This window comes from Gadus macrocephalus, chromosome 2, assembly GCF_031168955.1.
Source record: "Gadus macrocephalus chromosome 2, ASM3116895v1".
In the NCBI taxonomy this organism is placed as follows: Eukaryota; Metazoa; Chordata; class Actinopteri; order Gadiformes; family Gadidae; genus Gadus; species Gadus macrocephalus.
Genome location: NC_082383.1, coordinates 1612759 through 1625729, shown reverse-complemented (window position 1 = coordinate 1625729; position 12971 = coordinate 1612759).

The window sequence follows — 12971 nt, the reverse complement described above, 5'->3', positions numbered from 1 at the left end:
TCCTGTCTGTTGCTCTCGCTGACCCGTCTCCTGCTCTCTCTGTCCCGTGTGTTGCTCCTCTGTCTGTTTTCCTGTTGTTTCTATCAGTGGTTCTGGCTGTTCTGGCTGTTCTGTCAATGTGTTTGTCTGTCTTTTTTCACTTGGCTGGTTCTTTAAATAAAATAAAAAGTTTCGCTTTTCGTGATTACAAACTAGTTTCTCCCGATGTCTTCTGTCGCTAACTTCGGATGCAGCATATATGGGTGCAGCACATAGGGTTCAGTGGCGCTGATGAGCGCCGCTCATCAGCGCCATCTACCGTCGGGGAGTTTGGAAAGGAACGAACGCGTCTCGGCTGGAGATCGGATTTTATTTATGCATATTTTTGCCATGATAATTTGGATGTGTGGCGTGTGTGCGTGTGTAAACAGGCCAAAGAGTGTGTCACACGATGAAACCGTGAGAGTTGGCAGCTCTGCAGTCTTTGAAACAACTGCAGGGGCCCGCTCTAGAAATACCTGCCCTAGCAATTCTTTATTACTGTTCTCTGTGTGGCTACTATTCGCGTAGCTAGATTACAAATGTATTTTGCGCGGTTGCTATGCGACGTGCAGCGTGCTTTCCCAGCATGCTCCGCGGCGCAGTTTATGAAATTATAATTTATGAAATAAAGAATAATCGATAATTGAATCGGTTATAAAAAAATAAATCTGCTTATTCATTATTTTAGTTTGATATAAATGAAGTTGTTGGTGCAGGTATAGTTCAAATTAAAATATTATGTTTGTTTTGTGATGATCGTGATGGCGACACCCTTAGTGCACTTAGTAGTATCTGAACGTAAAACCTCCACATCCGTTTGTGTCGATGATAAATTTGACCGAATAAAATCGGACACTCGTTGGGATACTTAGCCGGGGGCGCGAGCGTGGAAGTAGAGTGCCGCGTGGTGCGTGCCGGGGCCTCTGTTTACAGAGTACTGGGTGAATACGTTTATTACATGGTTTTCACCCAGTAAACCCATCTTCCACGCTAGTGGTACCCCGCGAAAAAGGCCCAACCAGCTCGAGAAGGTAAGATTTAATTTCCTTGTTCTATTTCATGTAGGCTACGCCGTCTAGGCTTCGCCTTATGGGCTTGTCCCGTGCGTTCCTCCTGCGTTCTCTCCTGCGTTCCTTCTCAAGGTTTCTTCCCGCTTTGGGGAGTTTTTCCTTGCCCTGAAGAGGACTTCGGTTGGGAGGTTGTGCAAATATTTTATTAAATAAATATTTTATTGATGATAAATTGATGTTTATTTATTTGAACAATAATTACAACCCCCACGCACGCACGCACGCACGCACGCACGCACGCACGCACGCACGCACGCACATACGCACACACACACACACACACACACACACACACACACACACACACAAAAGCTCAGGGAATCATATGTAACATGACAAACCTCTACTGGGTGGCTGGAAGATAAATGGACGATAGCGTGATAGAATGATAGATAGATGGGAGAACCATGCATCTAACTGACAAAGGAAGACAAGACAAAGGTAATGAAAAAAAAGACCCAATTAAAAAATACACATCGGACCTTCCATGAATTGAATGCAACATTTGTAGATAGTTCCGATCAGATGCTGAAGACAACACAACTCACTGCAGTCATGACACTGGTGATCAGGTCATACACTTAGAACAGTCCAATAGGTAACGAACCATGGATTTTGAATATCTGCTCAGGAACAGAAGGAATGCAAAGCCAACGTTACACCATGTTGAAGTGGTTCCATGAAAGATATGTTACTCATGTTGACCACAAGAGGGCGAGCTATCTCTCTTGTGACTGGGCAGCCTTACTAGAGAGTGATGCTATTTTTCAGCATACTTTTTATTACCATACGTAATTGGATTGGACGGTATCTGATATTTACATAAAGTATCCAGCACAATTAAGAAGGAATGGGCAGGGATGAATAAATCCCTGCCAATTATAAGTAATATTTTATACTAACCTTGGGATCACTATGAAGTCTGTCCGTCAAGGTCGTCCAACGCCCCTGAATCGGGTTCAAGAACTTCATACTATTTATCTGGAGTGAGAAACAATAATCAGCCACATGTTTTTGGTCTCAACCATTTAAACATAGATTTTTTTCTTGATTGAAAATGTATTGTAAATGTAATCAGTCGCCTTGTCAACAAAAAAATCTTTAATAATTCCTGATCGACTCCAACTTGTATTCCGAGTATATATGCCTGTGCAATGGGGCAGTTCAGCATTCTAATGTCCTGCCACTGGATGGGTAAGAATTGGACTTGATCCCAGACTGGGACTTGGATTCGGGACTGGGTCTAGTCTGGGTCTAGCCTGGATACTCAGTTTGCAGCAGGGGTGTTTCATTACAATTCTGGACATAAAGGCCCCCCCCCCCTCCACCATCAGCTCCTTAGTTCTGCTGAGGCCGTGTGGTCCGTCGTATGGACCGATGGACCCGGATGTCAGGAGGTGCTCCCTTCCTCTCCCCTCTGTAGGCGTCTCGGTGGCGCTGGAGTTCAGGCCGTCAACCATGGTGTCATCATCAGTAAACTTTAGGATGTGTTGGAGCTGGGAGTGGCCAAATACACACACACATGCACGCACGCACGCGCGCACACACACACACACACACGCACGCACGCAAACACACACACAAACACACTTTTGTATAAAGACAGAGCCTATGATAGATATATTTATATTTATTAAATGGTCAAAATATAATTTCCAACATTCGATTTTAGCCTTGATTTCAGGCATCCTCAACGCTGCGAAAGAGGCCAACATTTTGTAAGCTTTTGCTCGGAAGAGAAGGAATGGCTGGCCTTCCTGTCTTCCAAAATGACTCAATTATAATCCTTTGTTGCATGAATGTATGCACATAACCGCGAGTGGTTATATCGCGTAAAATAACATGGTGTGTTTTTGTTGTTGTTGCATTGTGTGAAGAGGGAAGGAGGAGAGAGAAATTGATTCGAGAGTAGACTGCAACTTATTTGCGCCCTTCAGCTATGGGCTATTTTAATTAATCTTTCTCCTTGGTATTGAGCAATGGCTGAGCTTTGTTTTGAAAAGCAGAGTGGAAGGGAAACAAAGTAGCGTACTTAACTCGCTCGACTGTTAAATACAACAAACTCGGTGAACTTAGCCTGGAAGTTGTAGATGAATGTGCAGTGAGAGGAACACAACCTGGCTAAACTGCACACCCGTGTGTGTGTGTGTGTGTGTGTGTGTGTGTGTGTGTGTGTGTGTGTGTGTGTGTGTGTGTGTGTGTGTGTGTGTGTGTGTGTGTGTGTGTGTGTGTGTGTGTGTGAGTGAGTGAGTGAGTGAGTGAGTGAGTGAGTGAGTGAGTGAGTGAGTGAGTGAGTGAGTGAGTGTGTGTGTGAGTTTTCGTTTACGTGGTCCACTGTCACAGAGCATGGAGACACACAACAGAGACAACATACAAGGACAACGGATAAGCCCATGTTAACATCAGTTTGTAACGTCCAGTACAAGGGACCGCTGTTTCAAACAGTGCTCGTTAAACACTTGATTTCATAGGGGGAGTCAGCACAAATCAAACAAATATACCCGTCTATTCTTCTCCATGTACAGTTCAACTCCATTTGGAGGAAGTCAAACGGTTTACCAGATGACTTTACACTACAATCCATTTGTACAAATCGCTTTTTTTTTGTACAAATGGATTTTCGTATTTTATCCCAGATATTTATCTCGAAACATATCTAGTTGATGAACTTGAATGGCGTATCTGTAGAAAATTAAAAAAAAAAAAAAAGTACACTCTGGAGGCATTTTAATGTGTTTGGAGTGCAAACAAAACCAAACGCCACGGATCCCTAACCCATTGTAAAATGTAAAATAAAGCTCTGGCCATAAAATCATTGCCGCCCCAAAGCATTACCCTCTGCAGCGCGCTCCCCAGACAGTGATAGAGCCGCTGCTTGTAAAGCCCTTTTCAACAGCATCAGATAAGGGCTGACTCTGTTGGCTGAGGACACTCCCGGTGGACTGAAGTCTCCTATTGTTATTAAACAACACCGGCAACACCCATGCCGTGGCCGCCCCGGGGTGCAGACTGGTGAAACGCATCCTTCAGCTGACATAAAAGGAGATGGCTCCTCATTTATTAATAGCTGTTGCATTAAGCTTTTATTTGATGGTGACTCTCATCTCTTTTTGTCGGCTGTAAAGGGCCGTTATGGTATTATCGTTGATATGCTTTTCGGTAACTGAATCCGTTCAAGGGTGACTTGATCTTAAGAACCCCTGTATGCACATCCATGTGTAGCCATCACACACACGCGTGCACACTCATGCAAACACACACAGACGCACACACGCCTACATTCAGTCACACATGTTCTTTTCACATGTATCTGTATCTATGTAAGAGGAACAGGGGTCAAAAATTCCCTGTCACATACAATCACCTTGCATGCGAGTGAACACCTGGCTGTCATTCGTTTCTCTGGAGCCGCGTGTTTATTTTATTTTCAATTTGTCAAATCCAATTGAAACAAATGACCCGGCAACAAATGACACCGGGGTAGGGGAACCCTATCACCCTATTGGTGGTGGCGGCTTGTTACGGCCCGCACTGTGTCCTTACTCCTATTTATCACAAATCAATTTCACACGCCGGGGTGTGAAAACCGCGGTGAGACTCGTCAGCAGCCCACGTGCAGCTGCTCAGAGCGACGGTAACCGGAGTCTGATTGAGGACCTGTCGCTGAACAGCCGGCAGACCCCCCCCCCCCCCCCCTGCGATTGTGAAAACTAATCAGGAGCTGCGATGAGGGGTGGAGGCGAGAAGAATGGGATGAAAGACTTTTAAATCTCGAATGACTTTACGTACGCTGCACTGATGCAAATCGAAACAGCAGAAATCGATGGTGAGAACCAGCGTCATCGTAGCTGTGTGAGCAGCAGCTGATCCTGGGGGGGGTTCTCCCCGGCTGTCGGAGAGGCCCCCAGCTTTCAGCGGTGTTCGTATCCGTGACGTTATACGAGGAAACACCTGAGATCCTGTACAGATGTTCTCCTTCGTTGTACTTCGACACTCTCACTTTCTCCATTCTCAATCTTCCCCTCATCCCTCTCTCTTCCATCTCTCTCTCCCCATCTCTCTCCCCTTCTCCTTCCTCTCTCTCTCTCTCCTCTCCCCTCTGCCTCTCTCCCTCTCCCCCTCCTCCCTCTGTTCTCGCTCTCACTCTCTCCCATCTCTACTCTCCCCCTTTCTCTACTCTCCCACTCTCTCCTATCTCTCCTCTGTCTCTCTCCCTCTCCCTCCTCCCTCTCTTCTCGCTCTCACTCTCTCTCTCTCTCCCCTGTCTCTCTAATCCCCCCCTCCTCTCTCTCCCCCGCCCCTCTCTCCCCTCTCTCTCTTCCCCCCTCTCTCTCCCTCCCCCCTCTCTCCCCCCTCCTCCCTCTCCCTCCTCCCTCTCTTCTCTCTCCTTCTCTCCCCTCCTCTCTATCCCCCCTCCTCTCTCTCCCTACCCCCTGTCCCCCCTCTCTCACTCTCTCCCCTCTCTCTCTACCCCCCCCCTCTTTCCCTCCCCCCTCTCTCCCCCCTCCCTCTTCCTCTCGTCCCTCCCCCTCTGTTCCTCCCTTTGAAGCTGGATCTCGGGACTACGTGGCCCACAGCTGTCCGGTGTGGAGCCCAGTGTCTCTGGAGAACCCTGCCCGCTGTCAAACGGCACAGGGCCTGGCAACCGTCAGCCTGCTTGTTGCCGAGACGCTGCTTTGCTTTGCTTGGATGTGCCGGTCAGAGGGTCAGCAGTGTGGGGGGGGGGGGGGGTGGTTGTGTAAAAGCGCCTGTACTACACAAAGTCAACCCCCAAGTGGCCGAGGCAAAAGCCGGTTTGTACCATTATTTATATTAAAAACGGGGGTCACATGCAGCTTGGTAGTTGCGCCACATATTTTGACCTCGACCCACCTGAAGCCAAGGTGCGGCACACTATGCAGCACCCAAGGGACGGCCACGGATGAGAAGCAGGTAAGATGCAGGCGGTGGCGGTTTGAGGTACGGGCGAACCAGGCAGCCGCCCGGGGCGGCATATTTGTGGGGGGCGCCAAATCACATGGGGGGCGCCACGAGCAGTAAAAAAGAAATCGCGCTGCGTAGCGGTTATCAATGAAGGAATAGGTATTTTGGCGCCCCCTCTGGCTGCAGGCGCACACCTGCTTGTTGAGAAGGTGCCGTGCATAGACGGCACCTTCGGCAGACGGCCCCCCCCCCCCGCCGCTTGGAGGAAGTCTTGCCCGGGGCGTAACTGGATGCAGGGAGAATACTAACAATATGAGGTAGAACGCATGATGCGCCCAATTACCACCAAAAGGGGGCCTAGATCGTCAGGTTACCAAGCTTTTGTATTATAATAATAATAATAATAATAATAATAATAATACATTTAATTTAGAGGCGCCTTTCAATTATTGATACACACAGACTTTTTTGGAACTGTTTGGAACATATGGATCCACGTAGATGTTTTCATGCGAGTGTACACTGCTACAAGGGTCACACAGCCTACCCAGAATAATAATAACACAAGGAATGACATATACAGATGTAATGTGGGCCACGGTTGGGGTACGGGTGCTCAATACATATGGATAAAGCGAGTTATCCATTATCCATGTGAAGGGAGTTATCCATTATCCTGGTGTGTTATCCCAACAGAGTTCACCGCGTTACTCGGTAGAAGAGCGATCATTAAATCCACTCCGTCCAAAGAGTTTCCCCTTTTTAATTAGTATGAGTGATCTGGAAACCGCCACCCGTCACCACCGCAGTGCAGCCGCTACTTATGGTCCTCCAGTAATAGTCAAACAGCAGCATATGTAAAATCTTTAAGGCAATTTAGAGAATGAGTGGTGCTGTGGTTATTAATTTAATGAATGGAGAAGTCAGGTCACTGGTTTGCATTGTATTGGCAATACATTTAAATCACTTCTTTCTAAACGGATCGTCTATTTCATCCAGCTACTGCCTGGTGGTGCATTCTACTTCGAGTGTTTCTGCTGTTGTGTTTAATTAGTTTCTCTCTCTCCCCTCCTCTTTCTCCCCCTCTCTCTCTCTCTCTCTCTCTCTCTCTCTCTCGATCTCTCTCTCTCTCTCTCCCTCTCTCTCTCTCTCTCTCTCTCTCTCTCTCTCTCTCTCTCTCTCTCTCATCTCTCTCTCTCTCTCCCTCCCTCCTCCCTCTCCCTTTCTTGCTCTGCTCTGAGCCGGTGCATTTGATGCGTATGCATTCTAAATCTAATGTTTCTGTTGCAGTGTTTAATTCTTTGTTGTTTTCTGGTGCTATGGGAGAGCAATCATAAGCAGAAGTGATGTGGTGACCAAATGGATTGACGGCGGCAGAGTGGTGATGGTTTGGTACCAGACCTTCATCCATCACGTGCCGGTGTGCAGGGACGGCCTGCCCTCACGTGGCCCACCCCACCCCCACCGAGAAGACGACAACGAGGTCGGGGGGGGGGGGGGGGGGGGGGGGGCGCAGAGAGACATGGCAGCGGGGGAGAATGAAGAAGTAATGGCGATTCTGTCTCATTAAACCCCTCTCTGTCCTTTTCTCCTCTTTTCTATTGCTGCAGAAGGAGCCTCAAGGGGGAGACACACGCCCACCTTCGACCAGCCAGACGCCCTCCCCCGCCACCGTCAGACGGTGGCGGGGAGGGCGTCTGGCTGGGTCAGGTGGCTGTGTGCCTCTCGCTCTCGTCCTCTCTCTCTTCAGAACACTTTGCATTACAGCCTGGATGTCCGACTATAACGTCGAGCCCCGGTGGTTGATGGAAATCCCCTGACAGAATTATTTCTGCGCTATAGTAATGTGAAGCACACCAATCTCTAATTTTCTTCCGGGCTGTCATATGCACAGGCCGTAACAGTGGCTTCAGACGGAGCAGGACAAAAATGGTGGGCAGGGCGTTCTCTCGTTACTAAAAAAACGAAAAACATCCACGCCGCCCACTGTTGCTTTTTTTTAATAGGTTCGCAGGTCTTATGGGATTTGTCCGGGCAACGGGGCACACGCTAACAACAACAATTTACTCTAAAATGAAATCACAACCGTGCCCACCGCAACACACACACACACACAACACACACACACACACACCACACACACCACACACACACACACACACACACACACACACACACACACACACAAACACCTACGCACCCCCACACAGCCAAAGGTTTACACAGATGAACATACACACACACACACACACACACTCACAAGTGTACACAAACAAACACACGCTCACACACACAAAGGTACTCACATGTGTTACGCAAACAAACACACACACACCCTCACCGGTGTACACACATGAACTTACACACGCATACGCACATATGCCACACGTGTAGATGTGTTCACACACAAACACACACACACACACACACACACACACACACACACACACACACACACACACACACACACACACACACACACACACGGGGGGGGGGGGGGTGGGGGGGGGGCCGCCTTACACCTGCGGGCTGCTGTCGACTTCATTAGGTGAGCGTTTGTTTTGTGTTGGTGTTGTGTTGATGGGCTCTGGAGCGGGCGCCGGTGGTGTTTGTTTGAGGCTCCATGCCTGGCCGTGTGCGGCGCGGCTCAAGCATCAGGCCCTGCGTTTTAACCACCATGAAAGCGATGTCGCTCATGATAAGGGACCACATTAATCAGCCCGGTATTCACCGGGGCCGGAGTGGGGCTCGATGAAAGGACTGGACGTGATTCAACCACTCCGCGTTTGAGAAGCTAGCTGTTCACGAGTAATACCCCGTCTTGGGCGACTGAATAGTTTCATTCAGTCGCCCCGCGTCATCGAATCTTTGTTATTCGATCCAGCGTGATATTGAGAGCTAATGATTCTCCGTTGAATGGAGGTTAGAATTCAACATGGCGCATGGTTCATTCTTATTTGGAAACGACCTTTACGTGATATTGAAATCGATTGTTTCTGTTTGTATACAACGCCCGTTCCTGTTCCATTAGAAAAGAAGTCCAAGGGAATGAGAGGATGTTTCAAGACGGTTCTCACAACTCCTTGACCGTGACGTGATTTATTAATCTGCCCTAGATTCCTTCAAAAATACCGCTTCTATCATGAGCTCAGGAGGTAGAGGACGATGCCTGATACCACTTCAATATTAACGGTACCTCTTCATTAAACAGGTCACCAGAGACAGTCATACACATTGACCCAGCGTGTATGATCGCCATGCCAACCGCAATACAGCCTCCTCCTTTCATAGCACCGCACCGCAACATGATTAAGTGAAGAAAATTATAAGATGTAATTTAACTCGATATTTCCACGGTGTGAACATAAAACACCTAAGGAATAAACAGAATTATGTTGAGGTAATTAACCAACATCAATAATTGTGTGTTCTGGCCCCATTGGCCCCCATTGTGATTGGCTGTTTGACAGCAGGTCCTCTACATGTTGATTGTATCAGCCAGCCATCTCTGCCTAAACAGACGAATTGGGTGTTCAAAATAGAATCCCTTCCAAAATTCAATGCCAGGCGAGACAATGGTACAGAGAAATTCAGACGTTCATGAATTATTCTAAAACGAATATGTCCTCCGTTTTGGTTGAATGCATAATGATCGAGGGTATTAGGTTAAGGTTTCTTTTTTAACTCCCTCTATTTTTCTCGATGCTCTCTCGCTCGCTCTTTCAATCATGCCCAGGCCCACATTTGGGATGCACAGTATGTGTGCTAATCCATGTGCATGTATGCCAGCACACCTACAAAGAAGTATGCACACACACTCACAAGCACTTGCACACAAACACACACACACACACACACACACACACACACACACACACACACACACACACACACATGCACACAAGCCTGCACACACATACACACAAACGCATGCACATACGCGCGCACACACATGCACACACACACACACACACACACACACTCACACGCGTGCACATACACACACACAAATACACACGCACACAAGCCTGCACATACACACACACACGCACGCACGCACAAGCCAGCACATACACACACACAGCACTCCACACAGACACGCACACACCCACCACACACACACACACACACACACACACACACACACACACACACACACACACACACACACACACACACACACACACACACACAATCCCCAACACACTCCTGCCACACATATCACATACTGTAGGCTGGGGGGGACAGGAAATCTACAGACACATATTTACTTTGATAATAGAAATGTATCGACAGAGGACACAATGGTCGCCCATGCATCACTCGACACGGCGCTATACCAAGGGGGCGGAGCTATCGGAGGGCCTGGCGGCGCGGCGGTCCCCCCAGTGGACAGAGTGATCGAACGCCGGACGTCCGCTGACCGAGGACAGACATCAGGACAGACGTCAGCTGACCGTGGACAGAGATCAGCTGACCGAGGACAGACGTCAGCTGACCCGAGGGCACACGTCAGCTGACCCGAGGGCACACGTCAGCTGACCCGAGGGCACACGTCAGCTGACCCGAGGGCAGACGTCAGCTGACCCGAGGACAGACGTCAGCTGACCCGAGGGCAGACGTCAGCTGACCCGAGGGCAGACGTCAGCTGACCCGAGGACAGACGTCATGTGACCCGAGGACAGACGTCAGCTGACCACCGTGTTAATTGACTCGTTGGCTGTTCTAATGGGATGACTGTGGGACAAACGTCAAACAATGAATTTGTTTGCATGTGTTTGCGTGTGTGTGATGGTGTATGTGTACGCGTGTGTGCGTGCGTGCGTGTGTGTGTGTGTGTGTGTGCATGTGCGCGTGTGTGAATGTGTGTGCGTGAATGAAACCAAAGAGGAATGGCACCAAAGGAGCATCGTTTGAAGGGTTTATTGGTAAATCAATGATAAGCGTGAGTTGTGAATCAGTTGCGTCACAGAGATGAGATGGATGACTGAAGCCTGAGGTGTTGTGAAGATAAGCAAGAATAAAACAAAGACTGACAATAAAATACAACACAAGCAGAGACAGAGAGACAGGGAGACAGAGAGAGGGAAGGAGGGAGGGAGAGAGAGAGAGGGAAGGAGGGAGGTAGGGAGAGAGAGACAATAAGTGAGAGAGCATGAGAGAGAGAGCGAGTAAGGGAGAGAGCATGAGAGAGAGAGCGAGTAAGGGAGAGAGCATGAGAGAGAGTGAGTAATGGAGAGAGAGAGCGAGAGAGAGACTTGCGCATAGTTATTTCTCATCGTTAAATGCTAAGCATGCAAAAGATAAGCAGATTAAGCACAAGATAAATCTGTTATTTTCCAAGAAAATGATCTTCCATCAGCATTATAGACAAATCATAATCAATTGCAAAAAAATGATATTACAGTTTTACCTTGAATAGTATTTTCTGAAATGTGTACAATACTTCTGACATAATTGAAATATTATAGCATCAGTATTCTTGTTTAGTGCCATATAATTATTTGGAAGGTATCATTTGTGAAGAGATTACTGTAAAAGCAAGACATGTATCAGCATTTAGTTGATACATGAACGTTTGTTTGCATGTGTCTGCGTGTGAGAGAGAGAGAGAGAGAGAGAGAGAGAGAGGAGAGAGAGAGAGAGAGAGAGAGAGAGAGAGAGAGAGAGAGAGAGAGAGAGAGAGAGAGAGAGAGAGAGAGAGAGAGAGAGAGAGAGTTTGTCAGTACATGAGTGTGCGTGTGAGAGAGAGCGGGAGAACGAAAGCGTCTTTATGTGTATTAGAGAGAGTATGCATATTTATTTGTGTGTGTTTGTGGGACAGAGACAGAGAGACAGACAGACAGAGAGAGAGCTACAGAGAGAGAGAGAGAGAGAGAGAGAGAGAGAGAGAGAGAGAGAGAGAGAGAAGAGAGAGAGTGGGTCTGTGTGTGTTGTGTGTGTGTGTGTGTGTGTGTGTGTGTGTGTGTGTGTTGTGGTGTGTGTGTGTGTGTACTGTGTATGTGTGTGTGTGTGTGTGTACGTGTGTTTGTGTGTGTGTGTGTGTGTGTGTGTGTACGTGTGTGTGTGTGTGTGTGTGTGTGTGTGTGTGTGTGTGTGTGTGTGTGTGTGTGTGTGTGTGTGTGTGTGTGTGTGTGTGTGTGTGTGTGTGTGCTTGTGTGTGTGTGCAGGCGTGCATGTGTGTGTTCAAGTTTGTGCACGTCTACAGGAAGGTGGCTCCGGCCTTTCAAATGAACTCATGAAATCGCTGTCAATGGAGTGTGAAAAGCTATCTCGTCAGCAACACAATTTCCACTGTTTTCCACTCCACTGTATAGTTAATGTTCTTTATTTTGTGTTTCCCCCCCAAAAAACAATATCTGCCCAATATATTTCCTCGCTTCTCACAGCACTGGAATACAAACCGGAGTACAATCAACACATTTGTTTAGAAGAAACAAGAAATTATGCAAGCCTACAGTCACTCTTTTATCAAGTATACAATGTTATGAGTCCCTGCCGTGGCAAGACAGAATAATAATAACAACAACTCATAAAGCCCTTTAAAGCGGCGATCTTGAGATTCCTGTTTCGTTCTCTTTGGCGACACCTTTGGCGATAAGTGGTATTTTTCCCAGAGATACAACAGTGCCGCCGCGGACAGCCAGTTCGTACATTCACAATACTGAAAACGGGCTTCCACCATCAACGGGCCACAGGCTCAATCACCGCTGTGTAACCTCATTCGGAGATGGATAGTGACTCAACCAACGTGTATTTACAGGAAAGTCTTTGTGATAGCCACTTTAAGAATAAATATAAATGACTGAAACAAAGAAAAGGCGAAAGGCGTACATTCTTGGCTACATCATATTACTACATATGATGTACATCACGTTAACACTGTGCCGTATACATTTTATTCATCATGACCATAAATACATATTTCTATACATTGTACGTTTTATGCTTTTAGCA